General features: G+C 35.6%; 1 pseudogene; it reads left to right on the top strand.

Moving 5' to 3' along the window:
• The first annotated feature begins 3,146 nt into the window (after positions 1 to 3,146).
• LOC107732531 (sodium-dependent multivitamin transporter-like) overlaps positions 3,147 to 7,874 on the top strand; it is a 6,746-nt pseudogene continuing 2,018 nt past the window's right edge.

Raw genomic sequence — 7,874 nt, 5'->3', positions numbered from 1 at the left:
TATATATATATAATTATTTTTTAATTTTTTTACAAGTAACACTCAACTGTTCTTGACCTCAAAATGAAAAATATCTTGTTTGCTGTGATTTTAAAAGTACATGCTTTCTCATTGTAGGTTGTAAGGGTGTATTGTTCCAGTGGACAGGACAGGATTGTGTGCATTAAATTGTGTCCATTGTATGCAACTAATTTACAGATATTGCAAGTGTAGTCAATAAATGACAATTAGCAAACTCACACAGTTGCAAGAAGGTTTAGTATGATGTTTGACCTTTAACCATTTTACAGGGTGTTATGTAACTTGTCTGCTACTAAATGTGTGAACATGAATTAAAGTGAAATATGTCTGAAATGACAGTCCCTTTACATACACTATACTGTTTGGGGTCAGTAAGATCTTTTAATGTTTTTGAAAGACTTTTGTTCAATGCATTCTTGCAATCTATAAGGCAGTCTAATGACTTCAAATTTTACAAAAAGTTTACTGCTCACGTTTTCAGATGGAGTAAAGCTATAGTATGTGATAATAGTGTGGCTTGCTGTTTCATCAGCATCATCCTCTCAGTGACCCGTATTAGATTTTTCATTGAATCATGTCCGACTCCTCTGGCCTAAATACACTGTCCCACAGTACTTTTTGCATTCAACACATGTTTCTGTGCATAAGCTTGAACCTTACAGAATGTCAGATTATGTTAGAATAGTTGTTTGTAAACTGGTTTGGAAAGACGTGAAGCTCTAGAGGCACAATATTAAGTTAAAAAGAGATTTCTAAGTCATATGATGACTCATTGAATAAGCTGCATTACGCCGTTATGTCTCACAAGACCAGTGCTCAGTGTGATTGATAAACAGGTTATTTTGTTGTGGAACTTCACAGAATAGCGAGAACAAGACTACATAACTTTTAAATTATTTAATCTATTTACTTGGATACGTGGAAGTAGAGTGGCATACAATATAGAAACCAAAACAATCAAATGAATCTGATGATTAGATGAGTTTTTTTTTTTTTATTAAACCTTTTTTGATGGTTTTCATGTTGAATCTGCATGCTGTGTCCTAAGGCCACCTACTAGTCCTCAGAAAATGTAATGTAGAGATTTAATCAAATGAGGCGAGTCAGCAGTGCTTGTAGCTTTAACTCTAGTGACATTTTTACAGCAGTAGTTCTAGAAATTCTACTGATATTACAAAAGAACTGTGTTACAAAGTTCACATGTATTTGAATTATGATATAGCTGAAAAATCTCTTAATGAATTATTAAATACCTTAATTCTTGCCATGAAGGTTCTCTTCTTCATTATTGTGACAATATTAAAAACATTTTGTCACTAATACCATTGACAAGATTATCACTCCATACCCACATGATTTTCATTCTTCTGTGCAACACAGAGATATTGTAAAAATGGTTTTGTTGCTATATGATTTACGAATTAACAAAACAAAAAAACAGTTTATAGTTGGCAATGGCATGAAATGAAATTTTAACCTATACATAATACATGTTATAGATCTTATAGTGAATTGATCCACGTATATGTTTCATTTGTTTTTGACTTCTTAATGTTTAATCAAGATGTCATAACTTGATCTTCCCGTGAGAACAACAGACTTCTTTATGACATTCATTTTATCCACTTAAATCCCGCCCCTCCACAACTGACTGCAAGCTGGCCTTTATTTTTGAGTGCAAAGTCCACATCTCAAAATCCAATCAATAACCGGTACATAGAATTTTTATGTTTTATAATATTTTTTTTTTGATAATCCATTACACTCAGGTATAGTGAATTGATCCACGTATATGTTTCATTTGTTTTTGACTTCTTAATGTTTAATCAAGATGTCATAACTTGATCTTCCCGTGAGAACAACAGACTTCTTTATGACATTCATTTTATCCACTTAAATCCCGCCCCTCCACAACTGACTGCAAGCTGGCCTTTATTTTTGAGTGCAAAGTCCACATCTCAGAATCCAATCAATAACCGGTACATAGAATTTTTATGTTTTATAATATTTTATTTTTTGATAATCCATTACACTCAGGTGTACGTCACAATATGGAAGATAAAGTATGTTGCTACTTTGGTTTGATTTTGACTTTAAGTTACTTTATTTTTAATTTTAAATGTGCCAAATTGTGATTTAAAATATCTTCTTTTTTGAGTTGTTTTGAACATATTGCACAATGCATTAGTGTAAATGTTTCCTTACTGCTAATTTTGAACAGCTGTAAATCTAGACAATCGGTAATTATAATTTGGATATTCTGTTTGCATTTTTGTCTTTTAATTTCTCTAGCACGTCGCCTGCAATCCTTTATGATGACCCAATGGTCAACACTCCACTGACCCTTCACTGATAATCCAGGGGCCACATCACTCTGTGTGCTCCTCCCCACACCTCACGGCATCATGGGGGACGTAGTCCAAATGCACTTCAGCACGGTGGATTACGTGATCTTCGTCCTGCTGCTAGTAGCCTCCGCAGGAATCGGCCTTTACTATGCCTTCTCAGGGGGTTGTCAGAGGACCACACAGGAGTTCCTGCTGGCCGACCGCAGCATGCGCTGCCTTCCAGTGTCCCTTTCTCTGCTGGCCACCTTTCAATCAGCGGTGGCCATCCTGGGTGCCCCAGCTGAGATTTACACACATGGCACGCAGTACTGGTTCCTGGGTTGCTCCTATTTCCTGGGCCTGCTCATCCCTGCGCACATTTTCATACCAGTTTTCTATCGGCTCCACCTTAGCAGCACATATCAGGTATCACTTCAGAAATTCACTATATTTGTTTGTTTGAGAGACTGAAGTCTGTGTCACTGTTCGGGAACTGGAGTTGGTTCTTTTTTTAATGAATCAGTCGAACCGGTTCACAAATCAGTCAGTGAATGATTCATTGGTGAATTAGTCTGAATTTTAAGAATTTAAGAAAAAAAATCCTTATTCATTAATCATTAAACAACTATAAAATTCATGGGAAAAAAACAAAAAAAAATTAATTCAATATTCATTGGCTATTTATTCAAAAAGGGTGGGAACCCTGTAAATTGTCCCACAAGGTTTCATATTTAAAAGTGCAAAATGGAAGCACTATTGTCTCAGACCTTAGGACCCCACTGTTTTATAATAAGGATAATGGACAGTCAGTCGGTCATTATAGCAAAAGAAACCCCAACATCATACAGAAATATTTGATAGCAGAATTCTAACCAATCAGAATCAAGCATTCCAGAGCTCAAAATATAAAATGTTATGAGTAAATGTCTTAGTAAATAAGATGCACAGTATCGTTCAAAAGTTTTTTTTTTTAAGTCTTTACTATCATTTTTGATCAATTTAATGCACCCTGGATTTTTTTTTTTTTAACCAAATTTACAAAATTGACAAAAATTACTGACCTATAACTGATCCCTGATCTTAAAAATCGTTGTATTTTTAAATTGTAAATTGTAATAATTTGTAAATAAATTGTAAATTGCAGTCCTCCCAATGTTCCAGAAACTGCTCTATGGTGTTATACACTGTTTATATTTCTACTGAGTAATTGCTGTTAATAAATCTGTCAGAAAAAAAATATGCTAAAGTTTCACCTTTAGGGGTACAACAGCCTGGCAGCCTTTTACAAAAATTAACCATGGTTTTATTACAGTAACCACAAATTTACCATGATAATAATAATAATAATATACTACATTTGAGTACTTATGTAACACCATGTTTATTTTTCATGAGGTACCCTCAAAGGTGCACCTTTGTAACTTAAAACATGCATACTTGTATGGTACTAATATGCTCACTTTTAGGGGTATAGTTGCACCTTTGTACGAAGAACGGGCCCCTGTTTTCAATGTTGATAATAAAAAGAAATGTTTCTTGAGAACCAAATCAGTATATTAGAATGATTTCTGAAGGATCAAGACAAGTAATGGAGGAAACATTCAGCTTTTCCATCATAGGAATAAATTACATTTTAAAATATATTAAAGCAGAAAACAGTTATTCTAAATTGTAATAATATTTAACAATATAAAATGTTTTACTGTCTTTTGATCAAATACTCCAAAGAGAAAGGAAAAATTGAAATCGCATCATATGACCCCTTTAAAAAATTCCAAAACTTTTGAAAGGTAGTGTACATTATAACACACCTTTTCTCTTCTCTGCTCTAGGGTGGTCTGAAAGCGGTGATCTGGACAGATGTGTTCCAAACAATCGTGATGTTTGCGGGGCAGCTGGCAGTGATTATAGTGGGTACCCATCAGGCAGGTGGCATCGCTGAAGTATGGAAGAAAGCACAAAACGGCAGCCGTATCTCAGGCCTTGAGTGAGCGATGCGATTTTATATCATTTTGTTTCATATATGAGTATCTAAACTGTTCCGTTAAGATTATCTAACAAACACTGTTCCACATACCAGAACTGTAACTGAAGCTCACATTCTTTGTTTTGTGGTCCCCATGGCAGCCTGAACCCTGACCCTTTAGAGAGGCACACATTCTGGACTCTGGGAGTGGGGGGGGTTTTCCTCATGCTGGCCCTGTATGGAGTGAATCAGGCTCAGGTCCAGAGATACCTCAGCTCCCGCACAGAAAAAGAGGCCATCATGTAAGAAAACACTCAGCTCTTCCACACTCTGGTTAAGTCTATAGAAGTTGTTTTATGCACCATTTGTGCTCTTTCTGCTGTGTTGTGTTAAATTACTGCAACAAAAGTGGTGTTTTTGAAGTGTTTTTTTGGGGTGTCTTGTTCTCCAGGTCCTGTTATGTGGTGTTCCCATGCCAGCAGATCGTGCTCACAATGGGCTGTTTAATGGGTCTGGTTATGTACGCTCGATATGGGGAGGAGAGCCCGCTGGATCAGGGCTACGTCAAAAGTAATGACCAGGTCAGATACAAAAAAAATATGATTTTTTTAATAGAAATTAATACTTTTATTGAGCAACGATGTATTAGATTGATCAAAAGTGACATAAAGACACGGTTTCAAATAAATGTACAGCATTTTAGAACTTTTGAGCTTTTATTTTAGAAGCTTTTTGTCTTTCTATTTCATCACTGAATAATGAAAAAATGTATCATGGTTTCCTCAAAAATATTAAGCTGTACAACTGTTTTCAACATTGGTAATAGTAAGAAATGTTTTTGAGCACCAAATCATCATATTAGAATGATTTCTGCAGGATCATGTGACACTGAAGACTAGAGTAATGATGCTGAAAATTCAGATTTGCATCAAATTGTAGTAATATTTCACAATATCTTTCAATATTTTCGATTAAATACATGCAAACTCTTACCGACCCTAAACCCATATATATATATATATATGCTATGATTGTTTATTTTTACGCAACAGCCTGTCATTTTGTTTATTTCTTGTTATTCTTTGATGTCAAGATCATCACACCATTGCTGAATTGATGTTGATTTGACAGTTATTATGGGGAAGTCACTTTCCACCTCTCTCGCCTTCTGCAGATGGTGCTGTACTTTGTAATGGATGTGTTGCAAGATCTTCCTGGTTTGCCAGGACTTTTTGTCGCCTGCCTGTTTAGTGGAGCTCTTAGGTATCAACCAGATGTTGTGATGACAGTTCCTCCTATTACAATTTTACAAATTTTTTTTTTAAGCTGTTGATACTGATTTTCTTTCTTTAAATGGTGTCCAATTTATCTTACAGCACTATCTCATCTGCCTTCAACTCCCTGGCAACAGTTACCATGGAGGACCTGATCAAACCTCACGTGTCACCCATGACAGAGGCCCGTGCCACCTTGTTATCGAAAATGTTGGGTAAGCTATTTTTCAATAACTGTCTGAAAGGCAGAGCTTATTTCACTTATTAGTTTCTTTATGAGTGGTCCACTGTAATGTTCCTGTTTGGGATCATTATGGTAATCCTTTTTGTCATTAAATTCCCCCGCAGCACTTGGCTATGGTCTTGTGTGTCTGGCTATGGCGTACATCGCCTCTTTAATGGGTTCTGTGCTGCAGGTGAGGTCCATGATTATCTAACATGAAAATAATAATAATAAAGTAAATGCAGATAAATTTGAAGTGTAATTTAGTGTAATGTATTCATACAGTTAACAACAATCTATGTATATTTTCCTTATTGTTTAACATCTTTAGGCAGCACTCAGTATATTTGGGATGGTGGGGGGACCTCTTCTTGGCCTTTTCTGTCTCGGGATGTTTTTCCCTTGGGCCAATTCCACTGTAAGTCAAACAAAGCATCCACATAAATACACAACTGTTCAAAAGATTGGGGTCAGATTTTTTTTTGTTTCATAAGTCTCTTATGCTCACCAAGGCTGTATTTATTGGATCAAAATACAGTAAATTTTAGAAATACAGTAATATTATGAAATATTTTATAACTTTTCTATTTTCTTCTAATATATTTTCAAATGTAATTTATTCCTGTGATGGCAGAGCTGAATTTTCAGCAGCCATTACTCAAGTCTTCAGTGTCACATGATCCTTCAGAAAACACTTTTGGTCAATTTAATTCATCCTTGCTGATAAAAAGTATTAATTTGTTTTTAAGAAAACGTTTTGTAAATATCTTTTTTTAGTAAGTATCTTGTCACTAATGCATCCAGTGGAATTCGGTAGATAATTTCATGGTATGATTTCATTTCATGGACTGAGTGTGTTTTCAGGGTGCTCTGGTTGGGCTGCTATCAGGGCTGGTCATGGCTTTCTGGATCGGTATCGGCAGCTTTCTTTCACGAATGTCTGCATCTGCACCACCTGTGATAAATGCCACCGTCATACCTGATGTAGGAAACATGACAACAGCTGTCATGACGACGCTCATCACATCTAAACCCAGGTGCATATTTTTAAGAAAGTAGTTCTCAAGAAATTCCTGTTCTAAAATGCTTGATTACTTCAGACCAAGCAGAAATCAATTCGTTTAGCTTCTGTGGCCACAGTTGCATAAACTTCTTAGACTAATCGTACAAATTAGTCATAACCAGAAGGCAGTTGCATAAAAACAACGATTGGTCTAATTTGAGCCTGAAAAGTAAGACAGTTCATAAAGCCTTTTCTAAATGATAGCTATATTACAGACTAAACTGGCCCATTTATTCTGTCGTCTTGTATTTTCAGGCCTTCTGGAGTTCAGGCTCTGTACTCTTTATCATACATGTGGTACAGTGCTCATAATTCTGCCACTGTTGTGGTGGTTGGACTACTGGTCAGCTTTCTCACGGGTAAAGTGTGTTTCCAAACAAATCAAACACTCTACGTTTAAAGTTTTGTTTTGATGCTGATGAAGCTACCTTTGTGAATATGGCTCATCTGTTGTTTAATCTTGTTAGAGATTATTGTCCAAGTTAGATTGCACAAGGAATTCATCTTAGTTGTCCAGGAGATGTTTTCAAATTGCAGTCCACAAAGGGGTTCTAGTGGGTCTGTGTAAAATTTCAGAGAAAAGGAAAAGCAATATATATATACAGTGCCTTGTGAAAGTATTCATACCCCTTCATTATCTCTTTGGTTTTGAGACTTTAGTCTTTGCAACTTCAGGGATCTTATCTATGCACAAACAGCTTGTAACACTTCAAAGAGAAAGGAAAACTTGAAATCGCATCATATGACCCCTTTAAACTGATTTAAATTACTTTTTTTCCACATCAATCTACACTCCATACACCATAATGACAAAACAAAAACAGAATTGTCACAACTTCGTAAATTGATTAAAAAATAAAAAACTGAAATAAGTACATTGCATAGGTATTCATACCCTTAACTAAATATTTAGCTGAAGAACCTTAACAGCCTCAAGTCTTTTTGGGTATGATGCGACACGCTTTGCTCATCAGCATTTTGCAATTATCTGCCATTCTTC

The sequence above is a fragment of the Sinocyclocheilus rhinocerous genome, unplaced genomic scaffold (genome assembly GCF_001515625.1).
Source record: "Sinocyclocheilus rhinocerous isolate Xijiao unplaced genomic scaffold, SAMN03320098_v1.1 scaffold640, whole genome shotgun sequence".
NCBI classification, from domain to species: Eukaryota; Metazoa; Chordata; class Actinopteri; order Cypriniformes; family Cyprinidae; genus Sinocyclocheilus; species Sinocyclocheilus rhinocerous.
The sequence above is the reverse complement of the archived record's forward strand: the minus strand, read 5'-3'. Positions and strand labels throughout refer to the sequence as shown.